This window comes from Notothenia rossii (genome assembly GCF_949606895.1).
Source record: "Notothenia rossii genome assembly, chromosome: 8".
Lineage (NCBI taxonomy): Eukaryota > Metazoa > Chordata > Actinopteri > Perciformes > Nototheniidae > Notothenia > Notothenia rossii.
This window is the reverse complement of record NC_136906.1, coordinates 29,890,278-29,910,470: the sequence shown is the minus strand read 5'-3', so window position 1 is coordinate 29,910,470 and position 20,193 is coordinate 29,890,278. Positions and strand designations below refer to the sequence as shown.

General features: G+C 40.9%; 1 long non-coding RNA gene across 2 annotated transcripts; it reads left to right on the top strand.

The window, feature by feature from the left end:
• Window positions 1-4,235: 4,235 nt before the first annotated feature.
• Window positions 4,236-5,850, top strand: LOC307015560. 2 transcript variants are annotated; one of them, XR_013801580.1, is made up of 3 exons: window positions 4,236-4,333; window positions 5,138-5,259; window positions 5,467-5,850. It is a non-coding gene; the product is annotated as an uncharacterized lncRNA (long non-coding RNA). The 2 variants fall into 2 exon arrangements; XR_013801581.1 differs by having other exon boundaries at window positions 5,138-5,850.
• The last annotated feature ends 14,343 nt before the right edge of the window (window positions 5,851-20,193 follow it).

Below are 20,193 nucleotides of genomic sequence, written 5' to 3'. Positions count from 1 at the left end.
ACGTTGACGTTGACGTCATGACGTCACACGCACGTTAGATGAGAGAAACTTGATAATAATAATGATTTCACTGATAACAAAATAGCAAGTCAAATCAACGAACAAAAAAATCACATGAATACAACCCACAAAAGTACATTGGAATCTCTAAAGCATAAATCTAAATCAGATGTATTAAATGTATTAAGTTACTTGAACTACTATCAAGTACACTTTTTAGAGTGTACCACAAAATGGTTCTGAGACTTATTCAGAAATGTCAAAGGTTCATCACAAACACTGCAGCATTTTCTGCTTCTACCGTATTTCATTGCATGCTTCAGAATAGATATATATATATTGATATATAGTGCTTGTGAAGGAAGAGGGGACACATATATAAATACATATATATATATATATATATATATATATATATATATATGAAAACAAGAGGGACATAATATCACAAAACAATTAATGATGATGATTATTTCAGCCATCCATCCATCCATCCATCCATCTTCTCCCGCTTATCCGTGGTCGGGTCGCGGAGGTAGCAGTTCCAGCAGAGAGCCCCAAACTTTCTTTTCCCTGGCCACATCAACCAGCTCTGACTGGGGGATCCCAAGGCGCTCCCAGGCCAGCGAAGAGATATAATCCCTCCACCTGGTCCTAGGTCTACCCCTTGGTCTCTTCCCAGCTGGACGTGCCTGGAACACCTCCCTAGGGAGGCGCCCAGGTGGCATCCTAACTAGGTGCCCGAACCACCTCAACTGGCTCCTTTCGACGCGAAGGAGGAGCGGTTCAACTCCGAGTCCCTCCCGGATGACCGAACTTCTCACCTTATCCCTAAGGGAGACACCAGCCACCCTGCGGAGAAAACCCATCTCGGCCGCTTGTACCCGCGATCTCGTTCTTTCGGTCATGACCCATCCTTCATGACCATAGGTGAGGGTAGGAACGAAAATGGCCCGGTAGACAGAGAGCTTTGCCTTCTGGCTCAGCTCCCTTTTCGTCACAACGGTGCGGTAAAGGTAATTTCAGCCATATGTATAATAATGTTAATATCTATGAAATTTAAAGTAATAATAATAATTCCCTGCAAAAGCACCAATTACAATACAATAATGGCAAAAATAGCAATTCGATATATAGTACAAATCAATCATTGTCATGTGAAGCAAGGAGTGGTTGGACCCAGATGCGGAGACAGCAGAAAACTTAACAAAAATGTATATTTAACAGGCAGAACAGGAACTCAAGTAACAACAATCAACACGGAAAAAAACAGAACTTCATGACATAGACAAACAAGGAACCGACAAGAACAGGACAGAAAACCAGGACTTATATACTAACAGGGTGACGAGGGGATGAAGTGCAAGTGGACACACAACACAGTGTGTCTGTGATGGAGATATTTTTCAGTTTAGCTGAATTCCATGGCACACATGTATGACATACATCCCAGGTCTTAGAACACCGAATGTATAACTTTATCAGTTTAAAAAATATAAATAAACGAACCTGAAAACGTGATCAATTCCCAATTATGCATTTTGACGAGAATTTTACATTATCCGTTGCTAGGTTTTAGATTATCAGTAGGTAAAAGTGGTATCAAAATTAGTCAGTCGGAATATTTTATTACATTATGGCCAGGTACTCACAAGAACATATCCTAGATGTCTGAGATCATCCAGAGATTACATTATAAACTTAATTTTAGCCTCTTCACCTCATTGGAGTCAAGAATTACTGTCAAGCTCAACAAGAAACAGCATCGCGTATGAAGACTGAATGAAAATGGATAGATACATGTTGAAAAGCATTGTAATTAGTAAAAGAAACAAGAGCATTTTTTAAACTTCATGCAGATATTAATAGCATTTCAAGCTTTGCATGTTCTCAGACAGCAATGCATAGTGCATTCATCTATAGCTTTTTTTTGTTGCTTTCCTACAGTATGTGCTTATGTACCGTGGCACTAATGAACAATGTTAAACTCAGGGATATGTTTTGTAATATATCAATGTCAACACATTATGTTTTCTTTAAAAAAACATTTTGTGGCTATTATTGAATTCCCCCATGAGGTCTGGACTGTTATTTGTCGAAAACACATCCCAATGGATGACTATATAAAGCCCAGTCACGGTGGCAAAGTGCAGGCCACAAGCGGGCTAGTAACTGTCACAACATCAATGAGAGAGACCATTGATTAAACTAAGTAATTTATTTAAGGAAAATTCACTTGAATACTGCAACATAAAAACATAGGTACACACATATATACACTGCACACTAGAAAAATGTGCAAAGTAGTAGTTTTAAAAAAGGCAATTTGTATGAGTTCAAAGGGCAAAGAACAGCCTGCAGGGGAGCCGCTGTGAAATATGTGTCATGTCCGTGACAAAATCAGACAACATTCAATGTTGCCATGAATGACAGTATATTTTGAATGATGTCCAGTCCAAGATCTCCTCTACGACCAGCAAGAGGATCAAACTGTGCGGTGAGTTGCTCCATGTCCTCATCGCTTAGCAAGTGCTGGTTTCGAGGTACGGTGACCCTCTCTGGCCAGTCCAATGCAACATCCCCTGCATCAGCTCCACCCTCTCTTTCTGGCTCCTCCTGAGCATCTCCTTGTCCTCCACCAAAGAGGCTCTGCATGGCAGAAGTGGTCTGGCCCTGTCGTTCCAGGCAACCTTGGACAAAAAGTTGTATGGGACTCTGGTGTCTTTCGGTCCTCAACCCATGATTGTTCCACTGGTCCAAAAAAACCGTCATGGTTTATGCGTGGGAGATAGACATAATGCAGGGCCCACATGTGCATTTCATTGTCTACGTCTATTGTGCCTTCACTTGTTGAAGAGGTCATAATAGACGTTGCTCACACCTCGCCACAGGTCACCCCAGAGCCGTTCTATTCTCTGGTTGTGAGTGCTTCTTCCACTGAGAGCACTGCCTCTGTGAGAGCCTCTGAAGATGTTCATCATTAGGCAGACAGCGTTGTTTTCGCCCCCATGGTCGGTTCTGACCCTCGAGGGCACACCATACTTGGCCACCGCGTCCATGAAGCTCATCATCACGGTAGTGCTCCTGTTGTTGTCTGAGGCCCGGAAAAAGACGACCAGGCGGCTATACCCATCAATACCCCCATGAATGACAATCACACTTATTAATTTATTAATGTGTTTAATAAATTCTGGCTAGGACAACCACACAAACGTCAGCAACTTTCCCTCTGCTTCATTCTTTTCTCCTGTTCAACAGGCTTATTATCTGACCATTATCACTGACAAATTATATCCGTTTTCTTCAGAATCAGAATCTGTGTAGTCACACTTCCTTTCTAAAACGGAACAAAGAACACGGTGCCCCTTTCACACCAACGCGGTTCCCGTTCTAGCTCCGTGCTAGTGCTCTTTTGGGTCGGAACCGGTTCTTCTTTTCAGCCCCCAGTTCCATCCCCTGAAGACAAGGCATGTGTCATACTAGAAATGTGCAGCCCAATGAAAGAAGGAAGCATAAAGCTTGTCAATTTCTATAACCCGTGTAAAAATCTTCACATTGAAACTTGAAAGACAATAGCAGGGACGGCTCACAGAAGGGAAGTATGGTGTGGTGACTTTAATGCTCACAACAGCCTATGGGGAAGCAGTCAAACAGACAGTAATGGGGATGTTGTAGAAGAAAGAGGAAAGATCATTGTTTTTGCCTTAATGATGGACAACAAACAAGAATAGACGTGAATAGGGGGACACAATCATGCTTGGACCTCACACTTGTGACGGATAGTTTAGCTAAATCGTGTGAATGGTATGTAAAAAGTGACTGTACCATAGGAAGTGATCGTTACCCAGTTTTCACTATCATCAACACAAATAGGAAGTGAGTATATTTTCCAGGTGGTGCTTTGGTAAAGCAGACTGGGAGAAATGTAGACTTTGCCGTAAGGAGTCAGCACAATTGTTAGCATTAGAAGGAAGTATAGAGGAGTGCTCAAATCAAATCACAATGCACATTAAAGAAGCAGCAAATAAAACTATACCAAAAAGAACAACAGAGGGTAGGAGGAAAGTGGTGCAGTGGTGGAATGAGGAATGTTTGCAGTTCATAAAGTCACCACTAGGAGTGCTAATGGTATTGTTATCTTGAAGTTCGCTGTTCTTAGCCTCACTTCCGGTTTAGCGTTAGAGAAACGGCATGGGCCGAGAGAAGAAGAAGAAGAAGAAGAAGAAGAAGACGACGACGACGAAGAAGAAGAAGAAGAAGAAGAAGACGACGACGACGACAGACACATGGCAGCAACTTTCCCTCTGCTTCATTACTTTCTCCTGTTCAACAGGTTAGTAGTGTGTACTGTGTACACAGATTATGTCATATTTCGATCTAAGAAGTGTCTTTGAAACTGTTTTATGTGTAGTTAATGTCATTCTGTGAGCTACGCCACTAGCGTGTGGCTAATGGCGTCCGCTAATGTAGGGCTCAAACCACTATGTGTATGAGTCCCGTGAACTAGTCTGGCTTACATTTTAAGTTTATTCTGTTTGTATAAATATGTGAAATGCTGGTCTGAGGTCATAATTGTTCATATTATTTAAATGCTAAAGCGTGAATGCTATGCTAATATTGTGCCTGTACAACAGCAATGTTAAAGTGAGTACAGTCGGGTTGTGTGTGTTATCTGTTATCACTGTATTATACTGTAAATGAAAGGCTTTAATCCTTCATGAAAGTCATAATATGGCATGTGGATTTATGTCCATTTTTGATTAGAAAACGAAATATGTCAGACATACAGTTATTTTGATTGGCTAAATGTATGTAGAATGTACATTCTCAGTTAGCTTCAGGCCTCACTGAGGAGAAGTATTGAGGTAGAAAGCTGGTGAAGCCATTTCCTGCTGTCATTATATTCTGTTTGCACAGATAATAAACCTGGTTGGCAAGAAGGAAGTCATATTAATTCGACCACACAACACAACGCAGAGATACATGTGGCGTCAAACCAGAGAATGATTAGATAAATAGAGAAAACGGATATAATTTGTAAGTGAATTTATTAATGTGTTTAATAAATCCTGGCTAGGACAATCACACAAACGACAACAACCTTTCCTCTGCTTCATTCTTTTATCCTGATCAACAGGCTTATTATCTGATTACCAGCCCTGCACAGCAGACTTGTAACACTAGCAGCAGTGGAGATGGAGCATCAGAACCTGGAGAATACAGCAACCACAACAAGGATCCATTTGAAGATAGGTCAATGTAAATATTACAGTAATAGTGTACTTTCATTGTGTGGGTGTAACATAGTTAAATAGGTTGTAAGAGAGAGAGAGAGACTCCTGTCCCACTTCCCCATTTTATTTTGAGTTGTGCATTGTAATTTGTGCTTGAGAAACTTTCCACTTGAACTTTATTTTAATGAACTTAGTAGTAATTATTGTCCTATATTTCTTTCCGATTTCACAGCTGCCTGGGCAGCAAGAACCTCCATCTGTGCCTCCCCCCCAGGTCAAGATCTACCGTGGCTCAAGGGTCTTCACCACAGCCATCACGATCAACCCAGCCAGCTCGCCTAGCACACCTCCCTCCCTCCCACACAGCCACCAGCAGCCCATGCACCATCACCCCCACCTACACAGCAGCCAGACCCACTGTCTTGGAAGACAGACAAAGACCATGGACAAAGACCACCTGTCTTTAAATTTATAATGAATAGTTGGTTGAAAAAGTTCTGATATTGGAAATATTGAGATTTTACAGTTTCATATGTTAACATAAATAGTTGGTTGAAAAATAAAGTTGAAATGCTGAATTTGTATTTGTACACATCACATAAACCTTGGTATGGAATATGAAGTCATTATTCAGTCCTGATGTAACTTTTCTGTGGTGAAAGTAGAGGGATGGAAATATTTTACTCTAAATTATAATTTACACATTTTCATTTTAGACATGAACAACACATTTATATAGGCTTATAGTGTAATTGATATATTTCACTACTTTTGTGAACCAAAGACTTTGGTGAACAAAATCTGAAACACCAAAAAAAATGGATGACATGAGTACATATGTGTTTCACAACAGTTTTGAAGTTTTCCAAAAATCGGATTTCTAAACTAGGTTTCTCATAAGACAGTGCTCTAAGGTGAGTGAATTTGCATTTCTAGCAACACCAGAGACTACTGAACATTTTGACATGTAACACCATGCCATGTTATAAGAAGTACATTTAAAAGTGGATTTAAGGAGACATCTAAAAATTGAGAAAATACCTTCACTTCACACTCCAGAGGTTTAAGGAAAAGGGTAATGCCATTTTATTTAAAAAAAACAATGAAGGCAGGTTATATTGATATATTGATTGATATATTTATTATATTCAAAGGCAAATTAATACTTAGTCCCCTGAATCTGGAATAATGCACAATTTACAGCACAGCCTCACCATGTCAGGAACTTTTCATCTACAGATTGTTTTGGTCTGGCTTTACCCTTCACTGATTGGTTACAGACACTTTGAACTTATTGGCTAAGGAAATCAGAAGGAGGGGCTCATTATCATATAAAAAACCGCGCGAACATTCGCACGTATATTGGCCCGTTTTTTCGCGCGAACATACGGACCTCCCCGTTTTTTCGCGCGAAAAAACGGACCTCCCCGTATGTTCGCGCGTTTTTTCACCCCCGTATTATGGCACTTTTGGCTTTCCATACATGCGTGCGTGCGTGCGTGTGTGTGTGTGTGTGTCAATCAATCAATCAATGTTTATTTATATAGCCCAATATCACAAATGTTACATTTGTCTCAGTGGACTTCACAGTTTGTACAGAATATCAGTATGACAATACGACACCCTCTGTCCTTAGACCCTCACATCGTACAAGGAAAAACTTCCAGAGAAAACCCACAGTTTAAAGGGAAAAATGGGAGAAACCTCAGGGAGAGCAACAGAGGAGGGATCCCTCTCCCAGGACGGAAAGACGTGCAATAGATGCCGTGTATAAATTGAAAAGATAATACATTTGCAACATAGGTAGTCCAAATGTTTGGAAATGCATGTGTGTATAATAGGAAGATGAATCCACGAGTATATCCATCCAGGACTTATGATCCAGGACCACAGCCACGACTCAAGATCCAGGACTCGCAATCCATGACACAGGACCGCAGGATCATCCATGACTCCGGATCCCGGCGTATATAGACACCAAAAAGAAAGACATTTGGGGAAGCTGGGTTAATCGGAACATGAGAGTACACAGGTATAGACAGAGAGAAGGAAGAAGTAAGATGTCCCCCGACAAACTAAGCCTATATCAGCAAAACTAGGGGCTGAATCTAATCAGCCCTAACTATAAGCTTTATCAAAAAGGAAGGTCTTAAGCGCACTCTTAAAAACGGATAGGGTGTCTGCCGTCCGAACACAAACTGGAAGCTGATTCCACAAAAGTGGAGCTTGATAAGAAAAGGCTCTGGCTCCCATTGTACTTTTAGAGACTAGGAACAACCAACAACCCTGCATTCTTGGAACGCAATGCCCTAGTAGGACAATAGGGTATAATGAGTTCTTTAAGGTAAGATGGCGCCTGCCCATTAAGGGCTTTGTAGGCGAGAAGAAGAATTTTAAATTCTATCCTGTGTTCTATAGGGAGCCAGTGTAAGGCAGCCAGAACAGGAGTAATGTGGTCCCTTTTCCTAACTCTGGTTAGTACACGAGCTGCAGCATTTTGAATCAGCTGAAGCGACTTGACTGACTTCTTGGGAAACACTGATAATAAGGAGTTACAATAATCCAGCCTTGAAGTAACAAATGCATGGACTAGTCTCTCTGCATCGTTTTGAGGCAAGATATGCCTGATTTTTGCAATGTTACGTAGATGGAAGTAGGCGGTCCTTGAAATTGATTTTATGTGGGTGTTAAAGGATAAATCCTGATCAAATATAACACCAAGATTCCTTACAGTCTCACTGGAGGCCAAATTAATGCCATCCATAGTTAGTATATCTTTAGATAATTTGTTTCGTAGATTCTTCGGGCCAAGTAAAATAACTTCAGTTTTGGTCGTGTTTAACATCAAAAGATTTAAGGTCATCCACGTTTTTAAGTCCTTGAGGCAGTCTTGAATTTTATTTAGATGATTAATTTAATCAGGCTTGATTGATAAATATAGTTGAGTATCATCCGCATAACAATGAAAGTTTACAGAATGATTCCTTATAATATTGCCTAACGGAAGCATATATAGGGTGAACAAAATAGGTCCAAGCACTGAGCCCTGTGGCACTCCATGGCTAACTTTGGTTTGCATGGAAGATTTATTGTTGACACGTACAAACTGAGAGCGTTCAGATAGATAGGACCTAAACCAGCCTAAAGCAGTTCCCTGTATGCCAACTAAGTGCTCTAGTCTTTGCAATAGGATATCATGGTCGATAGTATCAAATGCAGCACTAAGATCGAGCAAGACAAGAATAGAGACAAGTCCCTTGTCAGAGGCTATTAGAATGTCATTTGTGACTTTAACCAGAGCTGTCTCTGTGCTATGTTGTGTTCTAAAGCCAGACTGAAAATCTTCAAATAAATCATAGTTTTTTAAGTAATCACACAGCTGTTTTGCGACTGCTTTCTCAAGAATTTTTGAGAGGAACGGAAGATTAGAAATAGGTCTATAGTTGGCTAAAACCTCTGGATCGAGGTTGTGCTTTTTAAGAAGCGGTTTTATCACTGCTACTTTGAATGATTGTGGAACATAGCCTGATAATAAAGACATATTCATAATATTTAATAAAGAAGTGCTAATTAATGGAAAAACTTCCTTTAACAGCTTAGTTGGAATCGGGTCTAAGCTACACGTTGATGGTTTAGAAGAGAGAATCATTGAATTTAATTGTTCAAGGTTTATGGCTGAAAAGCATTCTAGTTTACTATCTAGTGTAATATTAGAACTTACGTTTCCGGGAGCTGTTGATAACACTATACTGGTCAAAGGCAAGAGGTCATTGATTTTGTTTCTAAGAGTAACAATTTTATCTTTAAAAAAGCACATAAAATCATTACTACTGAGTGCTATGGGAATAGAAGGCTCAGTCGAGCTGTGGCTCTCTGTCAGCCTGGCTACAGTGCTGAAAAGAAATCTTGCATTATTCTTATTCTCATCTATTAATGAAGAGTAGTAGGCTGCTCTCGCTTTACGCAGTGCTTTCTTATATTCATTGAGAGTAATATGCCAAATTAAACGAGATTCTTCAAGTTTAGTGGAACGCCATATCCTTTCAAGTTGTCTCGACTTTTGCTTTATTTTGCGGGTTTCTGCATTATGCCATGGAGCTAATCTATGTTGTTTTAATTTCTTCTTTTTCAAAGGAGCAACAGAGTCTAATTTTATTCGCAGCGCATCTGTAGCACTATCAACAACATGATCAATTTGGGGTGGTGTACATTTTGTATAAGTTTCCTCCCCTACATGCAGACATGCTATCGAGTTAAGTATTGGTGGAATCACTTCCTTAAATTTGGCTATAGCACTAACAGATAGGTTTCTGCTGCAGGAGCTTTTGGCTAATGCTTTGTAGTCTAGTAACAGTACTTCAAAAGTTACTAAGAAATGGTCGGATAAAGCAGGATTATGCGGTTCGACTAATAGTTGCTCAATTTCAATACCATAAGTCAGAACAAGGTCAAGAGTGTGATTATAGCAGTGGGTTGGTTTATTTACACTCTGACAGAAACCAACAGAATCTAATATAGAGTTAAATGCAACAGTAAGGCTATTTTTATCATCGTCAACATGAATATTAAAGTCACCTACGATAATTACTTTATCTGTTTTAAGTACCAAAGCTGATAAAAACTCAGAGAATTCTGATAAGAATTCTGAATAAGGACCTGGTGCACGGTAAACTGTAACAAATAAGATTGGCTGCAAAGTTTTCCAGGTCGGATGCGTAAGACTGAAAATGAGGCTTTCAAAGGAGGTATAATTTAATTTTTGTTTAGTATTGATAAGTAAACTTGAGTCAAAGATTGCTGCAACTCCACCTCCTCGGCCCGTGCCTCGGGCAATATTAGTATTGATATGGCTGGGTGGAGTGGCCTCATTTATGCTGACATATTCTTCATGTCTCAACCAAGTTTCAGTGAGACAGCATATATCAATATTATAATCTGATATTAAATCATTTACCAGTATTGCTTTAGATGCTAGAGATCTTATGTTTAAGAGACCACATTTAATCTTCCTGTTTTGTTGCACTGTAGTAGTTGATACATTTACTTTTATTAGGTTATTATGTATGACACCTCTATTAGGTTTTACCTTAAATTGTCCTTGGGCAGACACATACACCGTTAATATTGGGTATTTTATTGGGTTCGGGATTCCTATGGATGACTGCCTAGGAGAGAGCGCAGAGAAGCGTGTAAGACTGCGACTCTGCCTCCTGGTCTCAACTCCAGTTTGTCATGGATTAAGTCCACAGAGCCCTGAAATGTTTGCCGAAATGAGATTTGCACCTTCCAAAGTAGGATGAATGCCGTCTCTCTTAATCAGACCAGGTTTTCCCCAGAAGGCTGTCCAATTATTCACGAAGCCCACATTGTTTGCTGGGCACCACCAAGACAACCAGCGCTGAAATGATGACATGCGGCTATACATGTCATCATTGATCAGATTGGGGAGGGGACCAGAGAAGATTACGGTGTCCGACATTGTTTTAGCATAACTACACACCGACGCCACATTAAGTTTGGTGCATTCTGATTGGCGTAAACGAACATCATTACCACCGACGTGAATAACAATCCTACTGTATTTACGTTTATTTTTAGCCAGCAGTCTAAGATGCGCCTCAACGTCGCCCGCTCTGGCCCCCGGAATGCATGTGACTGTGGACGCTTCGGTCTCTAAATTCACGTGTCTAATAATAGAGCTACCAATAACCAGAGTTGGCTTCTCAGCGGGTGTCTCGCTGAGTGGGGAATATCTGTTAGATACGTGAACGGGTTGGTGGGGACCTGCGGGTTTCGCGTTATGCCCCTTCTGAACAGTCACCCATTCTCCCTGCTGCTCGGGAGTTGCCGGGGGACGGCTAAGAGGAGCTACCTTTTGCCGGTCCGCACCGGCTAACATGGGCTTTACTGTAGCTGAGTTATTTTCTAAGATGCGGAGCCGGGCTTCTATGGCTATGATTCCCGCCTCCAACCTAACAACTATACTACATTTAACACATGTATCGGTACCAGTAAAGGAGGTAGGGGAGTAACCAAACATGAGACAGTTAGAGCAGGAAATAGCACCCGAGGGTGGGGAAAGAGCCATGGCTAGCTATCAAGCTAAAGTAGCTACCGTTAGCAAACCCGAAAAGAGTGTAGGCAACTGTGGAGTTACAGTCGCTAAGAGAAGGAGAGTTTGTGAGTGCTTAAGCTGTAGTAACGTGTGATTACAACGTCAGGCAGTTGCCGTGATCAAGAGTTTTAAAACGATCGATTAAGTTAAGATAATAAGCTATCAGCAACAGAACAGGCACACGGGATACCCGGAGATGACAACAACAACCGGAAGTTACAACATGCTTACCGCAAAATAAATAATAAATATTGCATTATTCAAATTATCACATTTACATGTACAAAACGTAGGTGCTGCATTTTTATTGCACTATTATGTCATTTGTCACATTATTTTTGTTGTGTCTTCAGTGTTAGACATTAACATTTTCATTGCTGTGATAGATAGATAGATAGATAGATAGATAGATAGATAGATAGATAGATAGATAGATAGATAGATAGATAGATAGATAGATAGATAGATAGATAGATAGTGTTGGAGATTTGGAGGATGTTTAAAACCAACCTCGTCTCCGCGTGTCGTTTGATAAGCTGGGTGAATTCGTAAAAAGGAAGGGATTAAGAAACACCAGAATACAAGTTAAACAATAATCCTGCTTTAATGATAAAGAGTAACGATACAAATACAAAGAAATCACGAAGCACTCTGCAGAGTACTCCGGGCTCAGGTTCTACCACCGTGTGAGACAGGTCTCAGGAACGGCCGGTGAAAAACAAGAGCGCGAACCAAAGGAAAACACAGGCTTTCATACTAAAACACAGGAGGAGGAGGTGTATGTGCTTTCCCCCAGAGGTCATCTTATTGGCAGAGACCAACACATGGCCTGTCACACCCAATCAGTGCGACACAGCAGCTTGTAGCCAGCACACACACATCCCGTTTATGGCCCTTTGTCCCTGAGTCCATCTTTCCCCCTTCAGGTTACCACACACAAGTTAAAAGTATGTTTTAAGATATAGTTGTTATAGTTGGCTAAATATACGTAATACATGTTAATTACTTTCATATCAATAATAACGAGGAACACATTACCTATGCTCTTAAGCAGTATTAGAGATGCTTTTCAAATAGTCAAACTTCACACAGGCCTAATATAGAGAACACACTCATTTGTCTTACAGCCTTTCCATTTGTTTGAGCTATTGTTCACATCTTTACTTCAATTAAAAAGGTTTCACATTGTATATTTCCAGCTTCCTTTACACATACTGTTATTATTAATACAAAGTAACCAACCACACATATCTATTGAAAACAAGTCGATTTCCCTGATAATTGACATGCTTAAACTCTTCGGAATGTGTCCCCTCCCCCAACTCTCTCGTCCCTGTCATAAAAAACTGCTTCCATTTCATATAGAGTAATAAAAGATGTTTAAGCTAATTTCTCCACAATGTTTGTAGCCATTTAGTACCCACTCATGAAAGAATAAGAACAGAGGTATAGTTGACCAGTAATCATGTAGCACATATATTTACTGCAATGAAAACACACACACATCTGCTCCAAGCATGTGTAACGCACACCCTTCTTTTACGAGGGAAACATTCCAGAGTTTTGGAGCTATCCCCAAATAAGGGTGTCCCCTGCTCACATCTCTCTCTAAAAACAAGGACTCCACCTCAATATATTGGGGGAGGGAAAAGATACTTTGTCCCTTCTAATTTAACACACATGAATATATATAAGGTGACATTAAAAGGAATATACCAGATTGAACTTTCCTGCCATACCACGTTACTTGAATACTTCAAATAATTCAAATAATCCTTCAATAGATAGATAGATAGATAGATAGATAATAACGCCTTTCAATCTTACAGGTACAAGTAGAAGCTTATGTTTACAAGCATGCTATGCATTACAATCAAATCCACAACTCTATATTCATTATATATAAATAATACACTATATGTCTATTATTATGTAGATGTTGATTTAAGGTTGTTCACAAGAGATAGTGAGCACAGGAACAATAATATGTATCTATAGTCCCCCATAATGGGGTGTTTAAATCACTGCTGAAATCAATTGTTCAGTTTGTTATATAACTCCTCATGGTTGCATAACCTGCAGTGCTGACACAGAAGATTTAAAGTTCCTGTGGTGAAGGTAAGACTTGACACAGCACTCTCTGAATGTGTGAATGCAGTTTAAGTTCCCGCATTGCAGAGTTCAGGGTCTCCATTCACTGAGCAGGTGACCAGCCACTGCCACCTGCTGCTGGATGCTATCTGTGCACCCTGCAGCTGGACACACCCACAAATACTTCTCATTCTTTATATTTAGCACCCAGATGTTCTCTAAAATAAGATCAAATGTAACAACGAAAAAAGGTTAATGTATGTTACTGTTATAGAGAGAAACAAAAATATGAATCTAAATAATACAAATGTAATTCTGTATAAAATTATACCATAATTCGATTTTCTTTTCTTTTTGCTATATGTATGCTTACATTTAAAAATGTAAAGAAAAGGGGAAAAAAAGAAAAAAAGAAAAGGAATCCAAATTATAATATAAAAATAATAATGATTCATATTATTATAGAATGTGGTTGGGATTAGAGTACAAATAAAAAGAAAAATTATAATACAGAGTAAAAAAAGTTTTTTTTTTTGCTTCACTTATATTTTTATCTTATTTAAATGATGTATACACTTTTTTGGGTAACACTTTACAATAAGATTACCTTTATAAAGGGTTTACAAATAGTTTGTAATTCATTTATTAATGAGGTTGTGAACACTTTATAAATCATTAATAAGCTTTTATAAGACATGAGATAAACAGGGCACCTGTGACTGGTTGCTTGCCAAATAGTGAGCCCACATTTATCCGTACTGCTAAGCCTTATATTGGCTACCTAGCTTACTTCATCTTCTTCATCAGCCAGCATCCTTGGTATCTGGTGTTCACTGAGTCGATTCCCCCCCCCCCTTCCATCTTTCCAAATATTTGTTTACATAAATTGTGATCAAAACATCATCTTGATGTTTCTTGGCATCTCTTATAACTCATTTATTAATGAGTTTCTAACATTTATAACTAAGGGAGTCTTATTGTAAAGTGTTAAACAAATGAACATTTATTAATGAGTTACTACCATTTATAACTACTGAAAGGGTGCGTTGTTTTTAAGTTTAATACACATGTCCATTTATTAATGAGTTACTAACATTCACGCTGACCTAATACACATTGTTCACATGAAATGTAAAGTAAGATGCAACAGAACCAAGCAAAACATCGTATTCACACATTTTATTCAGACTGGAAAGGCTTTGTGAATATCTTTGAACAAGCGTCCAAGCGGTCCATCAGGGTGAGCAGAGCCAAGCCAAGAGGACCATTCGAGAACCTTGAGGTTTTCCTCCAACAAACTCTCTGTGCGGTTTCCTCTCTGTCGACGGACATGTCCTTTGACGGTCGACCAAGCTCTTTCAATGTGTTGGGTATGATTGCCAGTCTGGGGGTTCACAAACCACCTGCTGTGGTTTACGGGGTAGTGGTTGTACCCCATGTTACTCAGCACTCTCCTGTATGCCCTGCACTCATCACTCATGATGCTACTTCCTGACTTGACATGCCGTCTAATCAGAGGGACAAGGTGGCATCTTGAACGTTTCTCCACTAATTTTAAGACTAGTCTGCGCCTTTTGTCTTTGACTCCCACCATCCCAAAGACCCATTTCTTCCTTCTCCAGGTATGTCCGAAGCGTCCACATGCATACTAGCAAAAAATAAATCATAATATCATATTAGTTAACAACAAAATGCACACAAATACAGTAATAATTGTTGCACATCATGTTTAAAAATGCCATGCTTGTCTATTAGATGCATTGTATAACATAATTTAAGGATAATTATTCAGCAATGGTCCATATTGATTTTTTATTATTTTTGTAATTGTCTTGTGCAAGAAAGTCCAGTCTATAACTGCCGAACATAGGAAATGGGTACAGTACCTTCTCCCAGACCCAAATACTCAAATACAATAGTTTACTTATATTATATTGAAGAGGGTGACAAATGCACATACATTGTGCGCTTGTGTCCATGTCCATGTGCAGATTTGGGGGATAAATGTGCATCTGACAGATAGCTTGTTATTGGGTTAGCACAAAATAGTGGTTGTCTTTAAGTTGCTCACATATAAAACAAACTGGAAAGATAAGGTGTACCAACCTTTCGCTGATGACGGAAGCAGCTCTCATCTATCACAACAAATGATTTGCGACCACCAAGACACTGTCTGCCCTTTCTTCTTTGCCTGTCCATTGCGCTATACAGACCTCTCGAATGCGCCTTGCCATATTACTAATACTCAGTGTTCTGGAGCTGCCAGCAATACCATCATCGATCATATCAATCTGCCTGAGCCTGAGCCCTTGTGAGAATCTGTATAGGGAGGAATAATATTGAACACATTGATAAGATCATATGCCATATGTGTACTATAGAGTATGTGTTTAAAAAAAACATCTCATAATGTTATTGTTGATACAAAAGCACTGCATAGCACCTGTAAATGAATTTCATCCAGCTGAAAAGAGAAGATTTGGATTTCTCAAAGAGGGAGCCAGCTCTAATAGTTTTTTAGACTTTCCCATGATTTGCTCTTTTACAGTTCCTGAGAACATATTGAAAAAATTGTAAGAACATATATATTCACGTGCCTTATATAATCTTTACAGTAGTAGTAATAATAATAATAATAATAATGAGAAGAAAGAAGAATGATGATGTTATTGACAACAAATGTGATTGTGTTCCATTTAATGATGTGGTGTTTGTCAGGCCATTTCACATACCACATGTATTGGTCTTTCTTCGTCACAGATACCATTTTCATCTTGTGTTGGGAATGACTGCATCTGAGGTTCTTCTTCAGAAAGTGTTTCTTCTGCAACCACTGAATTAACTTCAGTGTCTTGCGTTTAGTTTCTTTTCCCTCAATCCGGGCCCGCAACTTCTTTCCCAGGGACATCTTGCTGAGGGCATGGCTCTCGACTAACTTTTTTCACCATCCTCCCGGAACCGTCCCGAAATACAATCTAAGCCATCCCAAAATTAATGTGGACCGTCCCGAGATTTAAAATATTAGTTTTTCTACATTATCATTACCTAGAATCATTCAAAGTGAGCTTTAACATAAATAAAACATCATACAAATCATTAGATGATAATTCATCAACATTTTTATTTGAGTAAATCAGTCAATCACATAAACAAAGGCCAAATATATTTAAACAAACACACAAACAAGAAAATTACTCTAATATTGAATCCAATCAAGTCCCATCCAATTAACAAAAAAATCCAACACTCTGTCCTGAAGACAGAACCCAGAGTAACCACTAACTAGAATGACTGTAACACAGTCAGGAGACCTTTACAAACTGCCCCGCCCCCTCGCACACAGACGGGAGAGAGAGATCTCATCTGGATTAGAAAGCTCGAAAATACATCATAGACGCATGTTGTAGTCTTATTTCATATTAGAAACGGAGTTGGCGAAACTAAAACTGCGATATAATGTTTATGTAGCAATAATAAATATGACATATATTTTTTAAATGTCTCCAGTACCGATAAAAAGTCTGATAACTTCGGAGCTTAACGTTACCACTGTCTTTAATAATTCCGGCCCGGGGACCGTTTAATACCGGGGCTCGGTACCCACCCCTACATGGGGAGAGACGCAGCATATTGCTAAGGACTAAATATGATGGAGGGTTCTCATCTCAGCCTTATTACCCATAGGGGATGAAGAGGAGTAAGTAAATAAAGAGGCCGGCGCTCCAGGGTCTGGTTCTGCTGTGCGTTTTTGTGATGTAACGGTAAAACATTTCAGAATTCCTCCACGGGATGCCATTGTCATTGTACATCACTCAACCCGCGAAATACACACAATCACATCAGTGACCCCATATCAGTGTGCATAGTCCTGCAAGTACTGTGGCCTAACAACTGGTCGGCCAGCTCTGGTAGTCACAGTCTGTTGTGTGTCACACATAATAATAATAAATGGGATTTATATTGCGCTTTTCTAGACCCAAAGACGCTTTACATTATGAGTAAGGTCGACAAACAAAACAAGAACAAAAACACAAACAAAAACAAAAACAAAACAAAAACAGAAAAGCAGTCAGGAGGATGTTGGTTCAGAGGGGGGAGAGGCGGGTTTAAGGATAAGCAGAGTTGAAGAGGTGGGTTTTGAGACGGGACTGGAACAGGCTGAGGGAATCAGACTCACGGAGGTCTTGGGGGAGGGAGTTCCAGAGCTTCGGGGCTGCCACAGAGAAGGCTCTGTCCCCGAAGCTCCGGAGTTTGGCCTTGGGGATTGAGAGCAAACCGGCTGAGGTGGATCTGAGGGACCGGGGTGGTTGGTAGAGGATGAGGAGGTCAGTGAGGTAGGGGGGGGCCAGATGGTGGAGGGTTTTATAGGTGAGGACCAGGAGTTTGTGATTACTGTGAGGTTGGTGGAGCAGACAAGGTCAAGGATGTGTCCTTTATCGTGGGTGGGGAAGGTGACATGTTGTGTAAATGAGAAATTGTCCAGAAGGGAGGAACATTCAGAAGCGTGTTTGCAGGTGGTGGAGTCCATGTGGATGTTAAGGGCGCCGAGGAGTAACAGACGTGGGGAGAGGGATGAAGCAATGGTTAGGAGTTCAGTGAGATCAGAGAGGAAGGAGGGGTGTGGTTTAGGGGGGCGGTAAATGAGGATAACTGTCAGTGAGGGAGGGGTTTTGAAGGCGAGAAATTCGAAGGATGGTACTGAGGGGAGGGTGAGTTCTGTAGTCCGGATGTTCTGGTTGTAGATGACAGCCAGCCCACCACCACGGCGTGAGGGGCGGGGTTTAGTGATGTAATTAAAACCAGGGGGGGATGTTTGATTGAGCGAGAAGAAGTCATTGGGTTGTTGCCAACCCAATGACATGACTCTGTCAGGGGTTATAACAGTTTCTGGAGTTGTGTGAGTGTCAACAGTCACCGTACGGGCTGTCACACTCGGTACTGTGCCCTGGTCCCGTCTCAGGTGATGTCGATTCCTCCTTAGAACACCTCCATTCTCCAGCTGCACCGTGTAGGACCTGTGGTCAACAGGCTCCACCACAGTAGCCGTCCTCCAGATCGTATGTGGTTCGTAAGGCTGAACTCTAACCCGGTCTCCCTGTTTGAGCATGTCCATGTCCTTAGCTGTCCTGTTGTAGTATGTGGCTTGCTTCTCCTGCCTGTCAATCCGCTCTTGTGTTGTCTGTTTCACCTCGGGTTGTAGGAGACTGTCCTGAGTAGGTAGTAGAGTTCTGGTCCTCCTGCTAAGCAGTCCCTGAGCCGGGCTTTTAGTCAGTCCTTGAGTAGGTGTGTTGCGTTGATCCAACATAGCCAGGTACGGGTCCTGTTCCGCCGCCTTAGCTTTCAGCATCAGTCGTTTTGCAGTTTTCACAGCAGACTCGGCCTTCCCGTTGCTCTGTGGGTATCCAGGAGACGACGTTTTGTGCTCGAACTCCCACAGCCGACTGAAACGCTGGAACACTTGGGACGAATACTGGGGCCCATTGTCCGAAAAAAGAATAAGCGGAATCCCCTGACGGGAAAAGTGAGCTTTCAGCTTCCTAATTACAGTACTTGACTTTGTATCAGGCAGGTAGTCAACTTCCCAAAAGTTGGAATAGTAGTCCACTGTAATGAGGTAGTTCTTATCGTTAAAGGTAAACAAATCTGTACCAACCTTGGCCCATGGTCTGCCTGGTACCTCATGTGGATGTAGTGTCTCTTTTTGTTGTTTCGTTTCAACTGATCTGCAAATGTCACATTTCACTATGAACGTTTTTATCTGTTCATTCATTCCCGGCCAGGCGACACATTCTCTCGCACGCCTGAGGCAGGGGCGGACTGGCCATCAGGACGTTCGGGACGAATCCCGATAGGCCGGTACTGAAGTGGGCCGGTCGGACGATGTGGGCCGGCCGGTAACCGGAAGGGCTCGACATTAAATGGCCCGCTGGCCCGGAAGCACTATTTAGACACCCCGGGCCAGCATAATGTAATTTGCCCGCTCGGGCCACTAAAAATATTGCTTTAAAAAAATGGTCCTGTGGTATTGGTATTTTGACTAGCAATTTAGTTAAATTGTTTCGTTTATCAACGCTACAACAAAGCATTTTGTGAGTCGGTTGTCGTTGTTGGGTGAAAAGCAAACAGCTGTTTGCTGCGGAGCGCAGCGCGAGCAGGCTCCCCTGAGCGCGCGCCTTCACTACAGACTATTGCGCCACCTAACCATTCGCCAAAATGTTTTTAATACCAGCGGTAACCGGCCAAGCGCCGGGCAAAAAACAATCATCAAATAAAAGAAAGTAACCGGAGGAGTTAAAGGAGAGTGACAGGGAGCATGAGAAGAAGAGGAAGAGAAAGTTTCGGCCAGCTTGATCGATGGAGTTGGCTTCTAGTGGTGCAGTGACGCGTCCTAAAACCCTTTTTTATAATCTATCGATTAGATTTATGATTCGAAAATTATAAAAGTAGGGTAGACATGTGGAGATTATCCGGCTGAACAAAACGTGCATTTGTCAAACAGGTTTGTTTTCCACAGACCTTATTTCCAGCTATTTTCCAAAACCCTTTGGAGAAATCCCATTGCTTTTTGTCGAGGGAACCAGCAGCTTACTTCCTGGTTTTAGGACGCGTCACTGCACCTCTCAATATGATGCCAATATAAACAAGGTCTTCTGTCGGCTCTGTACATCAATGCCGACCTATGCTGACAAGTAAGTGAAGAGTAGACAATATAAAGGTATTGGCTTTAGGGAAATGTCCCAGCAGTTTAGGATA